General features: G+C 48.9%; 1 protein-coding gene across 9 annotated transcripts in view; it reads left to right on the forward strand.

Moving 5' to 3' along the window:
* The window catches only part of CTIF (cap binding complex dependent translation initiation factor), a 314,944-nt gene that overhangs the window by 15,837 nt on the left and 275,420 nt on the right, over nt 1–23,687 (forward strand). Inside the window, exon 1 of one of the 9 annotated variants that reach the window (XM_081563484.1) lies at nt 20,278–20,422. The exons of the other annotated variants lie outside the window; for them this stretch is intronic. The gene's annotated coding sequence lies outside the window, so the exon portion shown is untranslated. Of the gene's footprint in view, nt 1–20,277; nt 20,423–23,687 lie in introns of those variants that run through there. 9 annotated transcript variants of the gene reach the window in all.

Genomic DNA, 23,687 nt, shown 5'->3' on the forward strand with positions numbered 1-23,687 from the left:
CTCTTATCCATGGGATTCTCCAGCAAGAATACTGGAGTAAGTTACTATGCCCTCCTCCAGGGAATCTTCCCAACCCAGGGATCGAACCCGCATCCCTTAAGCCTCCTGCATTGACAGGTGGGTTTCTACCACTAGCGCCACCTGGGAAGCCCGTTGGTTGTGGGTCTGCCATTAATGACTTGGGTGATCTGGGGTGAGTCCCCTAACGTCGCGATGTTTTCTCCTCACTGACCCCAGGGACTGGATGAGATGCTGTCTAACACCCCTGATTGGCGCTTTGGAGGTTCCTAGCGCCAGGCCTCTAAGGCAGGGGTTACATCCTCAGCGTGGGCTGCCTCAGGGAAGGAGTCATTCCTGTGACATCATCTCGGGCCTTTGTCCACACCTGAGGTAGCAGCTCCAGATCCGCCTGATTGGTGGTTTGGACCTATGGTCTGACAGTTTGCTCCTTCCCTATAAAATTAATTTTTTCAATAGGGTAGAAATTATCCCCACCCCATGCCAGGCCCGATTCGAGGTCTTGTAAGGCTCAGGCTTTGAGTTTTATCAGCCAGAGGGTATGGGGAGAGTGTTGCTGATAAGTGATGTGATGTGTTTTCTTCCTCTAGGTTGACTGCAAACTCATTCATACCAGAGAGGAACCACCCACGGGGGGCAGCACACGTTAAGAGCCCACGTTGAGCCAAAGACCTCTGCGTCTTTCGCCTTACCTTGTTTCCATTCCCCACGAGACCCAGATAGATGGCAGGCAGGGTGATGGTGAGGAGAGGGCAGTGGCCTGGTTCTAGGATTCCACAGGCTGAACGCAGCATGGTAAGGACAAGGGCGATATGGGCTGGGCTGCTTGTGGACAATCCTGGGGGCCTGGTTTTAATCCTCTGGCAGCCCGGCCCCTGCTTTATCCCCACAGGGTCTTAATGATTTTAGTTAGCTCATTAGAGCCAAGTTTACTTAATGCATCTGAAATAGATATTAAAACCAGAAAAGTAGGTGAGTGTCTTTCAGAGTTACCAGTTCCTCAGCTGCCTGCTCCTGATCTCCGTAGATCTGGAAGCCCAACCTCTCTGGCTCCAGCATTCAGACAGCGGGGACAAAGCCTTCAGATCCTAGTGGCTGAGGACACCCTGAGGACCCGGACTGCTATGGATGGGTGGTCGTCAGAGGCACCAGGGTTATTACCCCTGCACTCTTGTGAAGAGTGGGAGTGGGCAGGGCTAATGCACTTCTTGTAATGCGGGCACTGAAGCGGGCAAAACTAGGTGACTTGACCAAGGTCACATACCACATGTGTCAGTGAGAAAACAAATTAAGGGCTGGTTCTCCATTCAGTAAACCTCCTTTCTCTGCCTTAAAGTACAGCATTCAGACACTGTTGGGGAATATAGGATGATTTTCAGTCAAATTATCTAGGAAGCCACATATTCATTTTAAATGTGCATTAAAGAAAGAAAATGTCAGTAGTATATGAAACTTGTGATTTCATTATTGCTTAGCAGGAAACTTAGTTTAATAAAAAGTTAAAAAGTCAACAATAATGTTACACCTGGTACCCAGCTAGGATAGAAAACTCCAAGGTGGTGAATTTGGGGGAAATGCTGCCAAAATCAAGTTTGGGTTGGGTTTCTGTCACTTGGCACTGGGTGAGTTCTGAATAATACGTGACTGATTTCAGCCCAAGGCTACCTCTTTTCATGTAACAAATGCTGGTTTCTAAGTATTGATTTACACAAAACTTGTATACATATGATTGTAGTTTGGATTCATGAAAGGAAAGTGAAAGTCTCTCAGTTGTGTCCGACTCTTTGCGACCCCGTGGACTATACAGTCCATGGAATTCTCCAGGCCAGAATACTGGAGTGGGTATTCTGAGTGGGTTTTATTCTCCCGCATTGTGGAGTGGATTCTTTACCAGCTGAGCCACAAGGGAAACCCAAGAATACTGGAGTGGGTAGTAGCCTATCCCTTCTCCAGCAGATCTTCCTGACCCAGGAATCGAACCAGGGTCTCCTGCATTGCAGGTGGATTTGTTACCAACTGAGCTATCAGGGAAGCTATCATGAGAGGAGGTCATTACTTAAAGACAACCTGAGTAAATATTTTTGTAAAAGAAAGAATCCTTTTATATATAATAATGTCTGGTTTCTTTCAAAAGCAAATATAGCCTTTTAAACAATAATTTCTATTATCCAGGATTTTGATAACCAGAATCTTCTTCCTTAAAAAAAAAAGTTATTTATTTGTTTATTTTTGGCTGTGCTGGGTCCTCATTGCTGTGTGAGCTCTTCTGTAGTTGTGGCGAGCAGAGGCTACTCTCTATTTGGAGTGCATAAGTTTCTCATTGCCATGGCTTCCCTTGTTGCGGAGCACAGGCTCTAGGGCGCTCGGGTTTCAGTAGTTGGAGCTTGTGGGCTCAGTACTTGTGGCTCCCAGGCCCTTGAGTGCAGACTCAGTAGTTGTGATGCACAGGCTTAATTGCTTCTCAGTGTGTGGGATCTTCCCAGGCCAGGGATCAAACCTGTGTCTCCTGCATTCGCAGGCTGATTCTATACCACTGAGCCACCAGGGAAGCTCCCAGAAACTTAATTGGTACCCAAATAACTTCAGCACGATGACAGTTAATGTATTTGTCAGAAAAGTCATCTTAGCATCAAATGTGTTTCAATAAAGAATGTTCTGGTTGACATCCTTTCTCCAACCAGTGATAAATACTCTTGTCTGAGGTTAACTAAGGACTGCATTTTAGAGCTAATTCATCCTGGTGACCCTGACAAAGTTTTACTCTCTGTATTTGAGTAAATTCTGATCATCTAGAAGAGTTATGTTGAAGCTGAGGCAATCACTGGTATCACTGGACCCAGCATTTTTAGGCCGGAATATTCTCTTCCCTGTTGTGCTGTTGACCATGTCTTCTGACCCAGAAATCAGAATGTGCATTTGAATATTTGAAATTAAGATTTCTCCCACCAGTGGTCTTGTATGTAGATAGGAACTCTGGGGTCTCATTCTCAAATTTGTTGATGTGCTTATGCAGATTCAAAATTCCCCCCCCTTTTTTTTTTAGATAAAAATATTTGTCCTATCTTCAGAGCCTTCTGAGACCTACTTTCTCTATTTTACCCTCAACTATCTTAGCTCCTTGCAATTCTGCTCCCAGTACAATGTGTGTGGGGGTTTTCTACACCAGGCATTCTCTGTGTGGTATTTCTACACCAGCTGCATGTCCTGCAATATAACTCAGTTCTTACTCTACCTACCTGGGGCGGCATCAAATCCCACAGGTTAAGGGCTCAGTCCTTCCACCCCCCAAGCTTCAGATGCTATACTTCTGACTGGCTTTCAGTGATCCCGCTCCTTGGGTCCTGGTAATTTGTTAGCAGCTCACGGACTCAGAGAAACATTTTACTTGCTGAGTTTCAGGAACAGTCAGGTGGAAGAGATGTGGAGGGCAAAGTATGGGGACAGGGCTCAGAGTTCCCACGCCTTGCTGGAGTGCACCTTTCTCTGCAAGTCTCCGTATGTCCACCAGCCTGGAAGTGCTCCGAACCCCTTCTTTTTGGGAGATATTAGGAAGGCTTCATTACTTGGGCATGCTTGATTAAATCATTGGCCATTGGCAGTTGATTCACCCTCCAGTCCCTCTCCCTGGAGGTCAGGGATGGGACAGAAATTTCCTACCCTCCAGTCACATGGTTGGTTCCCCTAGGAACCAGCTCCCATCCTTAAGTTTCCAAAAGTTACCTCATTAACATAAGCCTGGTTGTGGTGGAAGGGATTTGTTATGACTATCAAGACACCTTTATAACTCTTATAAATTCCAAGCATTTTAGGAGCTCTGTGTCAGGACTGGTTGAAGACCAAAAGTATATTTTTTATTATAGATCACATATCACATATGTTTTGTAATATAACAACATTAAACCTGAGGTCAAGAGAAGATAGCTTTGTGGCCTGAGCAAATGATGGAAATTAAGAAGCCTAGTCTGGTTATTATTGCTGTGTAACAAACAATCCTAAAACTTAGTGCCTTAAACAACGTTAATCTTTTATTCTGCTCAGGAGCCTGCCACTTGGGCAGGGCTCAGTAGGTACAACCCACGTCTATTCCACGTAGTATTGGCTTGGAGAGCTCTACCAAGGCCAGAAGATCCACTTCCAAGATGGCTTGTTTCTGAGGCTGGCGAGTTGTGCTGGCTTCGCCTCCATGTGGGCTTCTCCACGAGGCCTCTTGGGCTTCCTCAAAGCATGGTGGCTAGGTTCCAAAGGCAACGTCCCAAGAAACAGGAAGGAGGAGCTGCGATTTCCCAAAGGCTTGGTCTGGAAACCTGGGTGTCTCTTCCATGTTTCATGTACCACCCATGCAACAGTCACCAAGGCCAGATTCAAGAGGAAGGGACATAAACGCTGCTTCTTGATGGGGTGGGGGTGGTGTCAGAGATTTGGGGGCCATGTTTTAAACCACAGGAGGAGAGGAATGTCCTGCCTTCTCACAGACCTTCACCGAAGTTTAGAGTTCATCCTCTTGCCATCTTTTATGGGGAAGTGAAAAAAGAAATGTCTATAAAACTTTGAATCGTTTAAACGCAGTTATAGTTAATAAATGTCCCTTTTATAGTCTAGCCCTTAAAAACGTGGCTTCCCCTTGTCACAGGTATGTGGGCGTCTTCATTTAATCAGTCACTCCCAGAACTGGCTGAAGTACAGGCATGTAGGCACTTGGCCTTGCGGGGTGGGAGGCGTCCCCAGGCAGGGCTCACCGTGGTTATTGGCCTTCCTGAAGCAGCTCTATTGTGGCAAGAGCCTGCAGTGGGCTACAGAGATGAATGGGAAGACACCCTGGCCCGTGCACATCTTCAGGGGAGCCAGGGTTGTATGGTGGATGGACAACAGTGGCCTCGGTGTCCCTGGTTCTCTGATGACCTGCAGCTGGTGAGACAGTATGAGCCCATCCGCTCTGAATGCAGGGTGGACTTCTCTTTTCCTTCCCGGGGCTCTTGATTTTAGAGCATGCCTTGGCCTGGAGAGAGCTGGGTTCCAGCTTTGTCAGATAACTCCCCACTGTGTTCTCCTCATCTGTGAAACAGAGAGTTTGGTCCAGTCAAGGGGTCAGCAAACTACAGCCTGCAGACCAAGCTAGCCCGATGTCTGTTTTCCTAAGTGACATCTTATTGGAGCACAGTCATGTCTTTTGTTTTAAGTACATTTGTGGTTGCCTTTTGCTGGTTGCAGCAAGACCCACATGGCCCACAAAGCCTAAAATATTAACTCTCTGGCACTTGACAGAAAGTCTGTAGACCCATAATGATCTTCAAACTTCATTTTAGCTATGCGATTCTTTCTTCAAATAACTTTACCAATAAGAGATCAATTTACCAAGAAATCAATTCATTTTACTGATTTACAATAAATCAGTTCCTCTAGTGCTTATGCCAGGCTCTCTACCAAGTCCTTTTAAATTATCAATTGGTTTTCATTCTTATAAAAACCCCGTGAGATGGGTATTGTTACCATTCCAGTTTTAGAGATGAGAAAATTGAGATAGTTAACAGAGAGGTTATGTGACTTGCCTAAGGTCACACAGCGAATAAGTGGCAAAGGCAAGCTGCGAGTTTAGCAGTCTGGCTCCAGAGTTCATGTTCTTACCTGCTGCTCCATGCTGCTCACTGGTGGCCTGATGTGCAGAGGGAGGCCGGATAACTAGATCTCACAGGGAGATGGTCAGCATCTTCCTCTCATCTTTTGGCTTCTCTCCCTGCAGCCCCCAGGACCCCAAGGACCGAATCTGATAACCCCTGGAGGCTGTCAGGTTAGCAAATTAGTAGGATCCTTACCTTGATCGGGTTTCTCCAGGAAGAATCGATTCTGGTTGTTGGGAGCTCAAGCGGGCCTGTAACTGTGGAGAGCTCTGTTTCCGGGGCATGAGGACTCCTGACAAATGATCGTAATTATGCCCAATAAAAATCAGTGCGCAGAGACCAAGGTCCAACATTTCAGAACCATAACTGGAAGAAGGCATCTTTCAATTAATTGCAGTGCCCCCAAACAAATATTAAAACGAGTAAATCTACATGGAGTTGGTTCTCTGGCCCAGAGTGATTTACTTCGGAATTGAGCCATAAAATTCTGCAAGGGCCGGCTTCCCACTCTGAATGTTCCCTTCCCAGCTCCCTCCTACCAATAACCCTAAATCAACCCTGGGGAGTTAAAAGATGGGCAGCAGCATTTCTCGGAGAGGTGGGAGCCTGGGGCTGCAGAGGGCCGTTGGGGGCCTTTCCTATGTGCACAGTAGCTGTCTTGACTGAGCCCGCCTCCCTCCTAAGGGGCAGTCTTCAGGGAGAAAGTATAGCCTTCTCTGACCTTTGGAGCTACCGAGGGGGAGGGTGACTCACTTTTATTGCCGGTGGGAAGCTGACCTCGATCTGGGGGTACTTTGAAGGTGATTGGGATCGTGGAGGGGATCTTGGTTTCAACCATGGTATCTATTCAGCATTCCCCACCACCACCTCTACCACCTGCCCCACCACCTTGTACAGAAGGGTCTCTCCTGAGGTTTTTGCTGTCCCTGGCTTTTCTCCTAGGTTTGTGCCCAGTGGGGCTTGGGACCCCCTAGGGTATGTAGGGTGGGCTCTTTCTAGGTACTCCCCTGTGGCTCAGGGCCCCTGTTTCTGCCTCCTCCCCCAGCCAGCACCCCATCTCCTCCTGCCCAACACCCCATCCTCCCCAGTGATGAAATTATCTTCCTGGCAACCAGGAATCTCAGTGCCTTCTCAGAGATTTTCTGTTTGGAGAAAAGACTTTTTTTAAAGTCTTCCAGTTTCTTTTTGGCTGCTTTCAGGCCACACTTCACTGTCTCTCAGTTTATCCAAATCGGGGTTTTCTTGATTCTCAGAGCCAGCTTTTCACAAGTGCTCCCTCCCGCCAGCCCCTCTCCTTGCCTGCCTGCCTGTTTTAGGCGTGCCTGGACTTGATGGTGGTGTCCCATAGGCGAGAAGGTCCCAAAGCAGAAGGGGCTTTTGTGGGAGTGGGTGGGATCCCTGCTTTGCTCAGATGCTTTGCAGGCTGCCTGGAAGGGTAGCAGGGGCCTTGTGGGTCTGGAGGCGAGACTGCCAGTGTGGGGGTGGAGGTCCTGCTAGGGTGGGGTTGGTGGGACACATATTTTCTGTTCGGAGAAAAGGCTCGGGGCAGCTCCATATGCTGCAGACGACCCCTCCCCAGGCCTCCTCAACGAAGGTCCCCACAGCCTGGCTCTAACTTACCCTACAGAATATTTGACCTCATTCACCTCACAACTAACCATACATGGGAAGCAGCAGGCAGTTGCTGTTCATTTGGAGGATATTTTGAAAACGGAAGCTTGGTTCTCAGGGACGATACCTTCCCCGTGTATGTGGTTGTGTTTTCAACAATTTTCTTGGGGCCACTAGGAGGCTAAAGGAGGCTGTCACATGTGCTTTAGGAGGGTGCCTGGTGACAGTACATGTGAGCTCCTAAGAGTGGTAGCAACCCTCCCTTATGTGCTGGACACTGTGGGAAACAGACTGATCACCTGGCTCAGGCACACCATCCAGAAATACAGGTAAAACCCATGCCTAGATAAGCATCACTTACCTTCCCAACCGTGGGAAGGTTGGGCCCGCGGCTGCCTGGCTGGCCCATGCCACCAGCCTCTTGAAGTGGTGGCCTGTCCTTTGCCAGGGCTGTTGACCAGGAGGCCACCTATAGAGCTGACCCTTCAAGTTGGGGATCTTGGCATGTCAGTTTGATTCCTGGGTTGGGAAGATTCCCTGGAGAAGGGATAGGCTACCCACTCCAATATTCTTGGGCTTCCCTTGTGGCTCAGGTGGTAAAGAATCCGCCTGCAGTGTGGGAGATCTGGGTTCGATCCCTGGGTTGGGAAGATCCTCTGGAGAAGGGAAAGGCTACCCACTCCAGTATTCTGGCCTGGAGAATTCTGTGGACTGTATAGTCCATGGTCGCAAAGAGTCGGACACGACTGAGCAACTTTCACTCACTCACTCAGGAGCTGGAGGAGCTGGGAGCGGGGTGGTGACTCGAGTGGAAAGGACAGAGTCCTGAAGGGGAGTTTATGGAGGAGTGATCAGTTTGAGGAGTGGCAGGAGGCCATGGGGTGGAGAGGAGTGGGGGCGGGTGAGGAGCTGTGGGTCATCTGGCAGCAGTGTCCTGGGGCAGAGCTGGACTTGGGCTCAGGAAGCCTTGGGAAGGCATGCTCTGAGATCATTACCCACAGAGAGAAGAAACTTTCACATCCAGCACAGGGCTGGGGTTTCAGAACCTCCAGCATCTCCTGCAGCTGTGGCCTCTGTAGGTTTCTCCTGCATCATTCCCTTCATGGATGCGCCCTCCCCCCTACTCAGGACAGTCCAATGATCTCCTAGGGCCAGTGTACCCCTCCACCTCCTGTGCTGGGTACATCCTAGAGCCGGTGTACCCCTCCTTCCCCTGTGCTGGGTGCATCCTAGGACATGTGTACCCCTCCTTCCCCTGTGCTGGGTGCATCCTAGGGTGTGTGTACCCCTCCATCCCCTGTGCTGGGGTGCAGTCTCAGTCTCAGCAGTGGGGCTGCCTGGTGTGTGCTTTGGCAGAATTCCTCTCCTGACGATGAGCCTCTGGGACCCATCTGGGGTTCCTCTTTGCACCCCTCTCAGAGTACGGCACGCCCTAGGCCTCCCCAAAGCTGATAGGGAGAAGAAAGGACGTAAAACTCAAGGTTAGGTCCTGTGTTTGGTCGGCACCTTGGGAGAGGGGAAAGAGTTGAGATTTTCCCAGCCGAGATGAGCTAGTTGCGTGTGGAGGTTGTCCTCATGAGGTTGGGGGGCTAGGTGGGGGATGGGTACAGCCGCTGCCTGGGGGGGACATCCTTCCCTGAGGGCTGCCACCCCTTCCATTGCTCAGTCTGCTCCGACAGCTGGGACAGCACCTGCTGCCTCGGGGGCCAGCCTCTTGCCCTCAAATGCCTCTGAGAGGAATTCCCCTTTGGCATGGGGTTCTGGTTCTTTCCAATCCCAGAAAAAAAAGAAAGCTCTGGAAAGGCTGCAGAAACCCCCTTAAGGACATCTCTGGGATGACAAGAGAGGGACTTGGGGAAGGGATAGATGCCCTGGAGTTGTGTCTAAAGGACAGTGCTTCCTGGGCACTCCTGTTTGGCTTACCAAACCCCACAGCCAGCAGCCTGCCTCACTCAGGCCTGGCTGAGAGACTGTAGGTTTGGATTTTCATTCAATTATTCAAATTTTTAAAAATCTAAAGTGAATAGTAAAAGAGTTATTAATAATATTCTTCTTTATTCAACAAATTTATTAAAAATATTTTTTGAGCAGCATCTGTTGTGCCCGGCCTTTTTCTAGGTGCTGGGAATATAACAAGTGAAGAAAACAGACACGTGCATGCGCTTGAAGGTCTAGTCCTACAACAGGAGGTCATCTTTAAAGAAAGACCTCTCAGATCTTTAAATAGTAACTCATGGAGTTACGTAGGCATTGGTTTAAGCACCGCTGGCTTTACCTCTCTCTCTGGTGCCAGAGAGGCAGGGAGAAGGGTGTGGTTGGGATGTCCAGGGACAGAGGGAAGCAGGACATTTGTCCCTAAAGGCCAGCTGGGCAGAGGGGACTTCCAGCACTCCTTTGATGTGGCAGAAGTCAGGGAAGAATGGGATTCTGTTTATGAAGTTGAGCTTGTAAATATTAATAGCTCTTTCTGCACATGTTTATATTGCAGAGGTAATTTTCTCTGTGACTGATCTTTTCTTTTTGCCCAGGTACATGGAGCTTGTGGGAAGGTGTGCTCCTTGCCCTTGAGACTACCATTGTTAAGCAATTTGAAAGTAAAACAAAGACTGTTCAGAGTCATTTCTTATGGCTGGGCCTGAGAGCGCAGGTGGAAAGAGCTCAGAGAAGTCTGGGAAGGCTTTCTGGAGGAGATGGCTCCTAGTTAGTCAGAAAGAAGCAGGGAGAGGGTCCTCAGAGGTGTGGTAACATGTGAGCGTGGCTGGTCTGTCACAGTGGAGTTGGCAGTTGGGGAGAGAGCGGTTAGACGGTGCAGGCCCATGGGGGCTTCGCTGGGAGCTAGTGACAGTTTTGCAGCAGATAAGTAGCCTGGTAATGGCAAGAGTTGAGGATGTCTGATGGTGGGAGGGAGCTGGGAGCAGACAAATGTTAACTCCAGAGAAGGGGATCCTTCCCCATCAAGTCATGGCGGGTCATGGATAAATCACTCTCTGTACCTCAGTTTACGTCATCTGTAAAATGAAAGTAAGATTTCTAATTCTGGTTATTTCACCGATTTGTTGGGAGTCTCCATTTTACGAATATGTGTGACAATGATTTTTAAGAATGATGTGTTAAACCAAGAGAAAAAAATCCAGGCTCTTGGTGCCGAGATCTCCTTCTTCCTTTGGCTTCTTGTCTAGGAGACAGCATGAAGTGAGAGAGAAAAAAATCTCATTTTCTTGTGGGTGAAGGATGTGGTCCAGGCGTCAGAGAACCAGAGAGGGGCACGGGAGCCCACAGCATCTGCATTTAATGCCCCCACCCCCACTGAGGTAGTGGGCCTGGGGGCCCTGAGCGAGCGCTGCAAGCCCGCCCAGGGTCACGCAGCTCAGCAGCGGGGCAGCCTGTTGCCGGGGACTGTCCTCCGCGAGTCTGCTCAGAGAAGACTCTGATATGTGGCTGCCGTAACACAGTGCCACCGTCGAGGGGCTTACAAACCAGAGGTTCATTTTCTCTGGAAGCTGGGAATCCAGGAGTAAAGGTCAGTTTCTCCTGAGGCCTCTCTCCTTGGCGTGGAGATGGCCGCTTCCTGCTGTGTCCTCACACCATGTTCCCTACGTGTGTCTGTGTCCTGATCTCTTCTTGTGAGGACACCAGTTGTGTTGGACCAGAGCCCACCCTAACGACCTCACTTGACCTTAATCACCTCTTTTAAAGGTACCGCCTCCAAAGGCAGTCACATTCTGAGGAACTGGGTGTTTGGACGTCAGCATATGAATTTGGGGAAGGGGGCACAATTCAGCCCTTCATACATTTTTTTTTTTCTTTTCCCAGAATTTCCAGAGTGTGCACAGTTTTAAGTGGAAAGGCACACTGCTGGAGGAAAAAGGGATTGAGAGTTGAAAATCCCCAGGAGCTTTTAGAGACCTGATTTTGGGAGACATGGGCACCATTGAGCATTGTGACAAAGCAAATATAGATAAGTAAATGATTTGGTGTGCCTGGCAAACGTGAATAAGATTCACTTACGTAAACTTCATAAACAACCCCCCCCAATTTCAAAAGAGTGCAATTAACTTGCTTTATGCAAAACTTCATAACCAGTTTCCTTTAAATCCTCAACCTCACTGGTATACTTAAAAAGTGATTTAACACCATGTGATTAAAGTACTACGTTTGCAGAGCCTAGCCATTAGAGGCAGGGAGACAGCCTGTAATTAAAATTTTGCTGAACCTTCCTCTCCCAAAGACCAGTTCAGTTTACAGCAGTTGACGATCAGAGCAGCTGAAAAGCACCAGTGGGTCTCCTGTGCCTTCAGTTCTAGGAGAGCAAGTGCAGGGATCCGACCAGGCTAGGGGGCAGGGGGGCAACACCGACCACCCGCCTCCCAGCTGGTACCTGGGCATCTGCCCTACTGTCCTAGCGGCCAGCGTTGAGTCTATACTGGCAGCCAGCTGACCTCATCCTTGACCTCTGTCACTTGGGGGCTGTGATGCTGGACCCTGGTTAGTATAGAGGGCTGGGAGACATAGGCACCATAGACATAGGTGCGTATTATCCAAGCCTTATGTTAGTGATTTCAACCTGCAAACATTCACTCTTACCAAAGCTGCAGACATGGCCAAGTTGACTAATTCCCCCCAGCCCTTCCCATAAATGGAGCCCATTCCCCACGACTAGGAGAGGAAGCCACAAGGCCCCTCCCCACCCCGCAGAGAGGAGGAGAGCACATGTAACCAGGAAAGTGCACATGTGACTGATCGTCTGCAGGGAACCATGTCGTGATTGTTACAGCATACAAGCTGACCATTATTGGGAGGAAGAACACTTGTCACCCTGGGCCGAGGAGACTGGACTTTAATAAAGTCAGCTGCTCATTGGGTATGAGATTCTGTCCTTCCATCATAAATATTTATTAAGAACCTACTGCATGCCAGAACTGGGCAGTGCTCAGAGGGCCATGTGGCAGTCTCCTCTGGCGAGAGAGCTTTCAAGAGCAATTCTAGAAGTTGAGTTCTCTGTCCCTGCCCTGAAGGGTTGCACAGATTAGTGGGGGAGGCAGACATTTACACACAGAGTGGAGGGAGACGCCCATGGCACCGTGCAAGGCCTTGGAGGGATGCCTGGCCCAGCCCCCGGAGTCAGGGAAGGCTCCTAATGGGAGTGGTGAATAAGAGGTACATCAAAGGATGCAGGGGAGTGGGTTTGGCCAAGAGTTGGGGCAGGAGTGTTGAAGACAGAAGGAACATTATATGTAAAGGCCTGGTGGTGCATGAGTGGGAGTGATTCAGGGTCTTCTAAGGATACAGACTTGGAGCAGGGAGGTGAGGATTGGGGCCGGACTGTTGATCAGAGGCCAGGGTGTGAAGGCTCCAGATTGTTTGAGATGCACTTTGGGGCAAGAGATCTGGGCCAGGTGCCTTGGGCTTGAGGGACCACAGAGCTGGGAAGTCTGGACAGAGCCTACACTTGGCCCCACTCCCCCACCCCCCATACCTGGTGCCCTGAGGGCCCATTCAGTCCCCTGATTGGCATCCAGGTTGGAGGATTTGTTCTTTGATTCTGCTGTGAGGTTTGGATGGCCTCCTTCCCTTCACACTGAGTTGCCTGGCTCTTTTCTGGACTATGGTGCCTCCATGTCCCTTCACACCAATGCAGATCTCTTCAGAGCCTGACAGCCTTTGTTGTTTAGGGAGTGTGGTAAATAAGTCGCTTCAGTCGCATCTGACTCTTTGCGACCCTATGGACTGTAGCCTGCCAGGCTTCTCTGACTGTGGGATTCTCCAGGCAAGAATACTGGGGTAGGTTGCCATGCCCTCCTCCAGGGGATCTTCCCCCACCCAGGGATCAAACCTGCATCTCCTGTGGCCCTTGTACTGCAGGCAGATTCTTTACCACTGAGCCACCAGGGTATGCCCGTTTTTTAGGGTGAAGTGAAAGTGAAAGTCACTCAGTGGTGTCCGACTCTTTGAGACCCCAGGGACTATACAGTTCATGGAATTCTCCAGGCCAGAATACTGGAGTGGGTAGCCTTTCCCTTCTCTAGGGGATCTTCCCAACCCAGGAATCGAACCCAGGTCTCCCACATTGCAGGCGGATTCTTTACCAGCTGAGCCACAAGGGAAGCCCAAGAATACTTTAGTGGGTAGCCTATCCCTTCTCCAGGGGACCTTCCCGACCCAAGAATCAAACCCAGGTCTCCTGCATTGCAGGCAGGTTATTTACCAACTGAGTTATCAGTTCAGTTCAGTCACTCAGTCGTGTCTGACTCCTTGCAACCCAGTGGACTGCAGCACGCCAGGCCTCCCTGTCCATCACCAGCTCCCGGAGTTTACCCAAACTCATGTCCATTGAGTTGGTGATGCCATCCAACCATCTCATCCTCTGTCATCCCCTTCTCCTCCCGCCTTCAGTCTTTCCTAGCATCAGGGTCTTTTCAAATGAGTCAGCTCTTCGCATCAGGTGGCCAAAGTATTGGAGTTTCAGCTTCAGCATCAGTCCTTCCAATGAACACCCAGGACTGATTTCCTTTAGGATGGACTGGTTGGATCTCCTTGCAGTCCAAGGGACTCTCATGAGTCTTCTCCAACACCACAGCTCAAAAGCATCAATTCTTCGGTGGTCAGCTTTTTTTATAGTCCAACTCTCACATCCATACATGACTACTGGAAAAACAATAGCTTTGACTAGAAGGACCTCCATTGGCAAAGTAATGTCTCTGCTTTTTAATATGCTATCTAGGTTGGTTATAACTTTTCTTCCAAAGAACAAGCGTCTTTTAATTTCATGGCTGCAGTCACCATCTGCAGTGATTTTGGAGCCCCCCAAAATAAAGTCTGTCACTGTTTCCCCATCTATTTGCCATGAAGTGATGGGACTGGGTGGCATGATCTCAGTTTTCTGAATGTTGAGTTTTAAGCCAACTTTTTCACTCTCCTCTTTCACTTTCATCAAGAGGCTCTTTAGTTCTTCTTCACTTTCTGCCATAAGGGTGGTGTCATCTGGGTATCTGAGGTTATTGATATTTCTCCTGGCAATCTTGATTCCAGCTTGTGCTTTATCCAGCCCAACATTTCTCATTATGTACTCTGCATATAAGTTAAATAAGCAGGGTGACAATATACAGCCTTGACATACTCCTTTCCCGATTTGGAAGCAGTCTGTTGTTCCATGTCCAGTACTAACTGTTGCTTCCTGACCTGCATACAGATTTCTCAAGAGGCAAGTCAAGTGGTCTGGTAGTCCCATCTCTTTAAGAATTTTCCAGTTTTTTGTGGTCCACAGTCAAAGTCTTTGGCATAGTCAATAAAGCAGAAGTAGGTGTTTTTCTGGAACTCTCTTGCTTTTTCAATGATCCAATGGATGTTGGCAATTTGATCTCTGGTTCCTCTGCCTTGTCTAAATCCAGCTTGAACATCTGGAAGTTCACAGTTCACGTAATGTTGAAGCCTGGCTTGGAGAATTTTGAGCATTACTTTACTAGCATGTGAGATGACTGCAGTTGTGTGGTAGTTTGAGCATTCTTTGGCATTGCCTTTCTTTGGGATTGGAATGAAAACTGACCTTTTCCAGTCCTGTGGCCACTGCTGAGTTTTCCAAATTTGCTGGCATATTGAGTGCAGCACTTTCACAGCATCATCTTTTAGGATTTGAAATAGCCCCCAAATACCGGTTTGTCCTGGAAAATCTGGGGATCGAACCCAGGGCCTACATGCAAACATGCAGTCTGAGTCAAAGGAACCAGCCCATGAATGTTGGTTAGTAACAAACACCAGAAATAACCAGGGCTTTATTTATCTCTGTATGTCTCTCTTCCCTCAAAGAGGCCTGGAGGTAGGCTGACCAGAGCTGGTATGCTGATTCTATGGGCCTTAAGCCACTTCCATCTTTTTGTAACACTAGCCTCTGTATTTGGCCCTTTTATTCAAGGTCACCTCATGGTCCAATATGTTTGCTGAAGTGCCAGCCATCACACAGGGTCATTCTGGAAAGGAGGAGGAGGAACTGGAATCAGTTTTCATTGATCACCCCTGTCTGCAAGGGAGGCTGGGAAATGTAGTTTTTCAGCTGAGTACTTATCCAGGGTTCTGTTAGTGAGAATGAATGGGAGAATGGTTATTGATTAAGCAGGCAGCAACCTTTGCCATGGCATGTTGTAACAGTGAGCCAAGGAGGACAAGCAGCTCCCCGAGGGCATGCCTCTGTGTTCTGTCCATCTGTCTGTGGCACAAAAGGAGATGCTGCTGACAGGGCAGATGAATCAAAGAAGACACAGGGGAAACTCCACTTGTGATCAGTGGTCAGTAAGCCCTCAGGACCAAGCATCTCAGAGAATAGCAGGACCAGGCCTAGCCCCACTTCAGACTTGGACAATCCATTTACTTTTTCAAACCTCAGTTTCTCCCTCTTCAGAAAGTGGAATAATCCTACTCCAAAAGATTAGTGACAAGGATGAAATGTGTCAGTATATGTAACTAAATGGAGGTTTGTGGTGGTGATCTGCAGCTTGTTTCGCTTCTCAGACACTTCCCCTCCTTCTAGGTAAAGTCTAGAAGATGAAATTACTTTGCTGAGCTGAATTACATATACTGACTTCTCTTCTCATAGAGTCCACCCCACCCTCCCAAGCCACAGGAATCATAATATCCCCTTGTGTTTCCAGACATCTTTCTTATGAGGAACTCAAAACCTTGATTATCTCTGGATCATCTAATATTCCAATATATAGGGAGGGGCAAGAATTACTATTTATATCTGGGAAATAGGGAAGTAACCCACCTGGGATCAGAACTGCAGCTAAAACCCAGAGCTCTTTCTCCTGAGATAGTATAATAGTATTTACAAACTTTTCTTTTCTTGTTTTGTTTGGCTGCATGGCTTTCAGGATCTTAGTTCCCCAACCAGGGATGGAACCTGGGCCCTTGGCAGTGAAAGTACCAAGTCCTAACCAATGTCTTGGCAGGGAATTCTCCAGACCTTTTGGCTTAGATGGTAAAGAATTTGCCAGCAGTGTGGGAGATCTGGGTTCAATCCCTGGGTTGGGAAGATCCCCTGGAGAAGTAAATGACAATCCACTCCAGTATTCTTGGGTGGAGAATTCCATGGACAGAGGAGCCTGGCGGGCTACAGTCCATGGGATCGCAAAAAGTTGGGCACGACTGAGCAACTAACTTTTTCCACTTTGTTTTTAAAGCAACAGATGCAGCTCTTCAAAATAATCCTTCGTTGGGGACCTAGAATACAAAACAGGAAACAAGGCCATTGGCTGCCCTGGCCTATAAGTCACCTCTCCCCAAGACCCCTTGGTGGGCTGTCCTTGGTTCTTCAGGAAGCATCCACTTCCCCAGCTGCCCTGTGCTTCATGGGTTTTGAGTGCTTTGGGCAGACACAGGAAGTAGAAGCCCAAGCCCTCCCCTTGGTTGGGGAGATGAGCGATTTGGTCAGCAAGTGACAGTACAGAGATGTCATCACACCTTGGCTTGGTTCCAGCCTGGGGTGGAGACCCTCATGGTCCAGCCCCATCTCCCAACCCAGGCCAGAGTCATCGCCCATTCTCCCAGTGCTTTACCCTAAACAGGTTCTCGGGTAGTTCTTTCATGCTTGAAAGAATTATAAATTGTGTGGTATCATCACATACCCCAAATATAAGTAATTACAACTTATTATCCATTTTTCCTTTCATATTTTTGAATGCTTTCTTACTGTGTTCTTGCCAGGCTGCCTAACTTTTTAATGAATCTACCCTTGTGTGCTCATCCTGCCTTCTTTGGAGTTTACATTCATTATCTAATAGAAATTTAATTTAAAAAATTTGTTTGAAGAAGTAATACGCAGTTAAAAAATAAAGTCAAAAAGATATGGTTTGGCAACAACCCCAACATCCATCAACAAATCCGTGGATAAACAAGATGTGGTGTATCCATACAATAGAATATTATTTAGCCATGAAAAAGGAAAGAAGCACTGATACATGCTACAATTTGGATGAACCTTGAAGACGTGCTAAGTGCAAGAAGCCAAACTCTAAAGTCAGGTATATATGATTCCATTTATATGAAGCATCCAGAATAGGTAAATCCATAGAGACAGAATGAAGGTTGGTATTTGCCAAGAGTGGGGAGGTTGAGGGAATAAAGAGTAATTGCTTAATGGGTACAGAGTTTTCTTCTGGTGTGATGGAAATGTTTTGGAACTAAGTAGAGGTGGCAGTTACACAGCAGTGTGAATGTAATAAATGCCCCTGAATTGTACAGTTTAAAATGTCTGAAATGGTTAATTCCATGCTATGTGAATTTCATCTTAAGAATTGAAAGAAAAAAAAGATAATCTGTGAAGAATGGAAATACTGTTTTCACATTGTCCCCATCCATTTGTCCCTTCCTCCTTGCCTTCTTATTCCCTCCCTGGAGGTAACAATTTTTGAAGAAAATTTTTATTATTAAAAATTCCAAAAGATGTAGAAGTAGACAGAATTGTGTTAATATCATGAATTACTGTACCTACCATCCAGCCTCCTCAGTTCTCATCTCGTGGCCGTGCTTGATTCGTTTCCGCTGTCCATTCACCTGTCTCTGGGTTATTTGAAGCAAATCCCAGACACTATTTTATTTTACTCACAAATAATAAATCAATATATATCATGTATACAGTAAATTAAAAAAACATAACCGCAATATGTACCACTTTCAATAATATTTTTTTCCTTTCATTCTTCCATGCACTCCAAAAAATACATTCTGATTTTTTTTCCCCTTTCTTACATCAAAGGGACCATACTGGAAATTCTGTTCTGTACCTGTTTCCTTTCACCTTACGAAAAACACTGTGTAGGTCTTTCCTGTGTCAGTGCACAGGTATCTTCCTTGTTTTTTTCTGTCATATGACTATATACTGGTTTATTCACCCAGACCCTGTTTCTAGTGATTTTTAGTCTTTTCCTTCAGATAGTCTGAGCAGGACCCTGCAGATTAAGCAGTCAAAGGCAAATCATGTTTGGCTCACGGTCTTGAGAAGCCTGGGGTAGGCAGATTCTTCAGAGAAACAGAACCGTTAGAGAGAGTGAGGGAGAGAGAATCCTTCTGGGACTAGCTTGAGCTTCCCTCCAGCATGGTGGTCTCAGTGGACGTGGCCTTGTCTCATGGTGGCTGCCTTCCCTCAGAAGTGCCTGGAAAGAGCGTGATGTCCCTTTTCTGCTGCATTGCTGAACATCCAGTAGCACACTGTGGAGTGTGGACACGTCCACCCCTATAGGGAACGTAGTGGAATCTCTGGATGCTCAGTAAATATTAGCCATTTCATTAGAGCAGGGGACTATCTTGAGATCTGGCTCTTGGGATAACTTCCTGTGTGACTTAGCCCAAGATCTATGCCTTCTCTGGATCTCTAAATGGGGACGATAGAAATAGTGCTGCCAAGTCCAGGTCCAGGTGAGATACGACAATAACAGCTGTGACCGGTGTTGGCAGCTGGGTGTGGCAGGGTTTTGGGAACCTCCCTCCCTGGAGCCCCCACCCCGAGAAATGGGTCCTGCCTCTGCTGCAGGGGGCAGGATCTAGGAGTGAAGGAGATAGGTCCTAGTGCCTCCTCCTGAGACGTCCAAGCAGGCCACTGGGCAGGTGGCAGGTAGGATTTGAGTCTATGAGGGACAAGGGGCAAGCTTGCTGCTTTTGTTTAAATCCGTCAGCGGCGTCATGCCTTTTACATCTTTTCTCGTGGACCCTCACAGCAGTTCTGTAAGGCAGTGACTCTTTTGCCCCTTGGACAGTTGTACCCATGGTGACGGAGCTGAGGGACAGCCAGAATTCCAGATTTGGCCCTCGGGGCTCCAAACCCCATGCCCTTTGCCCACAAAGCTGGCTGGGAAGAGAGACACTTGGCAGAAAACCAGAATTTTCCTTACTGTGAACACTGTTGCCTCTAATTAGATTAATTTTCACTTTTCTTTTGCCTTGGAGGGGGTTGATGATGCAGCGGGGTTACAGCACTGCTCCGTGAGCAGAGGTGTGAATGCTGGTGTGAGATCCTCTGTGCCCGAGCAGCAGTCAGCTCTGTGTTTACTTTCCCTCCCTGAGTCCCGTGGAGGAGCCCCGCCTCACCCACAACGGGGCAGGCATGGCTGATGGAGGCCCAGCCTCTTGGTCGGGCTCTCCTCCCCTGGAATGTCAGGACTGTTAGAAATGCTCCCTGCCTGGCATGCGTTGCTAGAAACGCTGCCCTGAGCATGGGTCTGTGCTGGGTTGTGGCCCCAGCCCCAAGCCCTGGTTAATCTGGGGTAAATAAAGCACCCACTTACGTAGTCTCCTCTCTCCAAGGTAAACTGTGGAAGTCAGGGCTTTTGCCTGGATTAAGGCCTTAGCAAATGAGAGTGCTTTTCCAGTCCCAATCCTGCTTTTTCACCACAAGGGACCAACAACAAACATTTATGGAGGGCCCAGGGCATGTGCCAGGCAGGCCCACGCTGGACAAATGTGTGTGTGGTGGAACTGAGCCTCAGGACTCACTAGTGAATAATTCCAGCTTGTGGACTGTCCCTCCCTGACCTCGGAGAGCAGGGCCAGCACGCAGGGTGCCCAGGTGTTGCCCGCCTGCCCTGGCACCAGAGGGTGCTAAGGAGTGGGCCTGCATTCTAGGAGGTGTGGGCGTGTGGTCACTCACTCCAAGGCTGCTCTAGGGCAGTGCTGACCTTTGGAAGGGCAAACAAGTGGCCTTTGGGGCTTTGCCAGGCCAGCCGCCAGCCCAGGAAAGACACACTTCATGCAGCATGGTGTTTTCCCCTTCTCCTTGGGCCTGACCGTGCCTACTGGGAAACCGGAAGGGCATAGCATCTTATAGTACCTGGGGTGGTGTCAGGCCTGCTGGTACCTTATGGCCCTTTCCTGGGACCAGCCTCTCCGTTCGTCTGCGGACCTTTGCCCATTCCCCCACATCGCTCTGGCATCCTCCCCTGGGACCTCACTCGGCACCCCTCTCACTTTCCGAGTTCTCTCTCTGTGCAGTTGCGTCCTTCAGCCAACACAAACACCAGAACAAGGAGGCGAAAAGCCACCTCGAACGGAGGCTCTGCTCGTTTCCAGATTTACATGCCAGTGGAGGCACAGCCGTTTAATCGCTGACACCGTCTCCAGTAAGACCACATAAACGCAGTCCCGTGCAGGCCTTAAGTACAAGATTTGACGCAAACAAAGGAAACAGGACATAGGTAGGATTTGGTCTGCTCAGACGCACCTTTTAAATAATACTTAGACTCTGATTCTCTGTTCTTCGTAAGCGCTGGTGCTTGGGGATTTCGGGGCTTGTCTTGTGTGTGGTTTTGGTTTCTGGCTTCCTCCATCCCGGGACTAAATAGTCTTAACAGGTTGAAATTGCTGATCATTCTTAAAACCTTGAGAGCCGCCGGGGTGGCCCGTGTGATGGGAACAGTTCTTGTCGCCACCACGACGGCAGGTGTGTGCGCGGAGTCCCCAGGAGAGCGATTTGAGGGGAGGTGGCCAAGAGGAGTCTGTGTTCCTGCGTGGGGAGGGGGTGTGACCCGAGCTGTCAGGCCTCGGTGGGTGGTCAGAGCCACGGCCTCGGTTCCCCGAGGAGGAGAGTCAGCTTCCCTGCGCCCCCGTGTCATGGTGACAGGGTGGCCTGGGGACTCCGAGGCCTCTCGGGAGCTCGAGGTTAAAGTGATGAGGAGAAAACCACAGCAAGAAACTGTGGCTGCAGGAAGATGCTGCCTCGTGTGTCCCTGCCTGGGAACCAGAGGGCGGGCCCGGGGCTCAGGCTCTTGAGGCGGGTGGTGTCCAAAGCCCCCCCCGGACCGAAACGGTCTTTTGCTGGTGGTGGTGGTGGTGGTGTTCAGTTGCTGAGTCGTGTCTGACTCTTCGGTCTTTTGGGGACCTCGTCTCTCACCCTCAGAGATGTTTATCCAGACTGTGGAGGATCCTTCCGTCCATCTCACTTCTCTCAACCTGAACTTCCTTCTGGTCTTCTTCGTTTCTCTTCAGCCGGGACACCTGGTTTTCTTCCCATTTCTGTCTGGTCTCCGTCTTCAGCTGGGACACCCAGTAGTCGTGCCTCAGCTACTTCATGACCCTCATTTCCAGTCCTTTCCCTTCTATTTTTTTTTTAATAGAAGCTTTATTGAGATTTAATTCATATATCATAAAATTCACCTCTTTATTTATTTTTGTCTGCACCGCGCAGCAGGTGGGATCTTAGTTCCCTGACCAGGGATCGAACCCGGGGCCTCCTGCAGTGGAAGCACGGGGTCCTAACCCCTGGACTGCCAGAAAGTTCCCAAAATTCGCCCTTTTAAAGTTGGTGGCTTTGAATATATTCACGGTGTTGTGCAACCGTCTCTTACTATCTAGAGATATCATTTTCTAGAATCTGGTCACCCAGAACATTTACATCACCTCCTGTACCCATTTGTAATCACTCCTGATTCTCCCCAACTCCCTCAGCCCCAGGCAACCTCTAATCGACTTTGTTTCTCTATAGGTTTGCCTGTTCTGCACAATTTCCTATAAATGCTGTGACTTTGCCACGCTATTATACATTCCTGCTTCAGTATCGTGCCGGCCCCACCTCTCTCATTTATTTTCATAAATTTCCCATTTCACAGTGAGAGAAGGTGAGACAGCAGTACTCCGTTTTCATAAATTCAGCAGCTATTTTTTTTTTTTTTTTTTAAATTTGATCTTTTGGAAAAATCCTGAGATCTACCACAACGCAGTGTGAATTACGTAACTAACTAGCCCTGCGTCCAAAATTACACTTTGCTCCTTGTATTTGCAGAAATAATTCTTGCCACCCCCTTAGGTTTGGGGGCTTTCGTTTGGCCCTGCCCTGCTCCTCTCCACATTCCGGGAGCTTTCTTCCTAATTTCTGTTCCTTTCTGCTGCCCAAGCCGGGCTGGGCCTGGAGGCTCCCCTCCTCTCGCTGGATTCCTGCAGACTTTCTTTCTGGCATTTCTCTCACCACTGGCACTTCCTCCGAGGGAAGCCAACCAGGAATAAAGAGCAGCCAGCGAGGAGCGGGAGGGCTTTCTCTGCTGGCAAAAAATGGAGCGAAGCAAGTGCCTGGGAGAAAGGGGTTCCTGTCCAGTTTGCTCCCTAGGGTCAGACCGCCAGTGACCCTTCACCTCATTTCTTTCTTTTTATTGCTTGTGTGGGACTGGGAATCTCAAGGGTGTGTCCATCCTGCAAGTGTTTATTGAGCTCTAAGTGAGGACTTGGTTCCCAACAAGGTGTTATTACCTGTCACCGGAAGGAAAGATGGCAGGTGGGAAGGAGTTAAGGCTTCATACAGGGAGAGAGAGGTATGATTAAGTGGCAAAGGGTGTGATTGGGAGATAAATGCTGGTAAACTGGAGGTTATTGTGGGCCAGAGCAGGGGAGGTCTTGTGTCTGAGATGGGTGCAGTGGCCCTGCAGGATTGGGGCAGGTTAGACTTGGGTGGAGAGGGTCCCCATTCTGGAGGCAACACGGTATCGCTGTTCTTCTTGTGGGGATGTCCCATGTGACTTGGCATCTCAAGGCCAGGAGGAGAGAGGCCTCAGAGTGAAGCTTCCCCGGAAACAGGAGGTAGGGCCTGCACCCTCTGCCCAACCTTGAGCTGTGATAAGGCCAACTGCAGCTCCTGGAGCTGTTTGGGGTTGAGTCCTGGGACCTGGATTAGAGGCTCAACGAGGACAGGAAAGGCCATCAGGAGTGGGCCATGGTTGTCCAGGCGTCTGGCACAGAGAACGTGATGGCAGTGCAATGGATGGTGTAAAGACATCAGTAGGAACAAAGAGGAAGGGATGAGACTGAAGGACTTGGGCAGAAGACTCCTCAGGGCCTTATAGCGTTGGAGGAAGGAGGCACCTGGGTGTGGTGTCGATTCTGCGTGGTCCTCTGGGCGCCTCCAGCAGGCGGGGCCTCCCTGCCATGTCTTTTGGGTCAGGGTCCCCTCTGTGCCCTGAGTGGGTTTCAGAGGCTTACTGGGCCAGGTCCCCTTGCCGGCTGCGTGCTGTGTGTGTGCTTCTTGGTATAGGGATGGTCTGTGTACCTTGTGTGTGTGTGTGTGTGTGTGTGTGTGTGTGTGTTATTCACTTAGTCATGCCCAACTCTTTGCGACCTCATGGACTGTAGCCCTCCAGGCTCCTCTGTCCATGGGCTTTTCCAGGCAGGAGTACTGGAGTGGGTTGCCATTTCCTTCTGTTTACCTTGTGACCTCCCAACTAGCAGGTTGTCAAACAGAAGCTGTGGTAGTGATGGGGGTGGGGGTGGGGGTAAGGAGGACTCGTATTAGTGGAAATAATAATATGATCACTTGGAGTATTAATACTAGTAGAGGTAATATCAGCATTTGAGTAGATGCTAGAAAGAAAGAAATTGAAGTTGCTCAGTCGTATCCAACTCTTTGCGACCGTGTAGACTCTAGCCTACCAGGCTGCTCCATCCATGGGATTCTCCAGGCAAGAATACTGGAGTGGG

Source organism: Giraffa tippelskirchi, chromosome 14, assembly GCF_054371585.1.
Source record: "Giraffa tippelskirchi isolate mGirTip1 chromosome 14, T2T-mGirTip1v1.2.pri, whole genome shotgun sequence".
Lineage (NCBI taxonomy): Eukaryota > Metazoa > Chordata > Mammalia > Artiodactyla > Giraffidae > Giraffa > Giraffa tippelskirchi.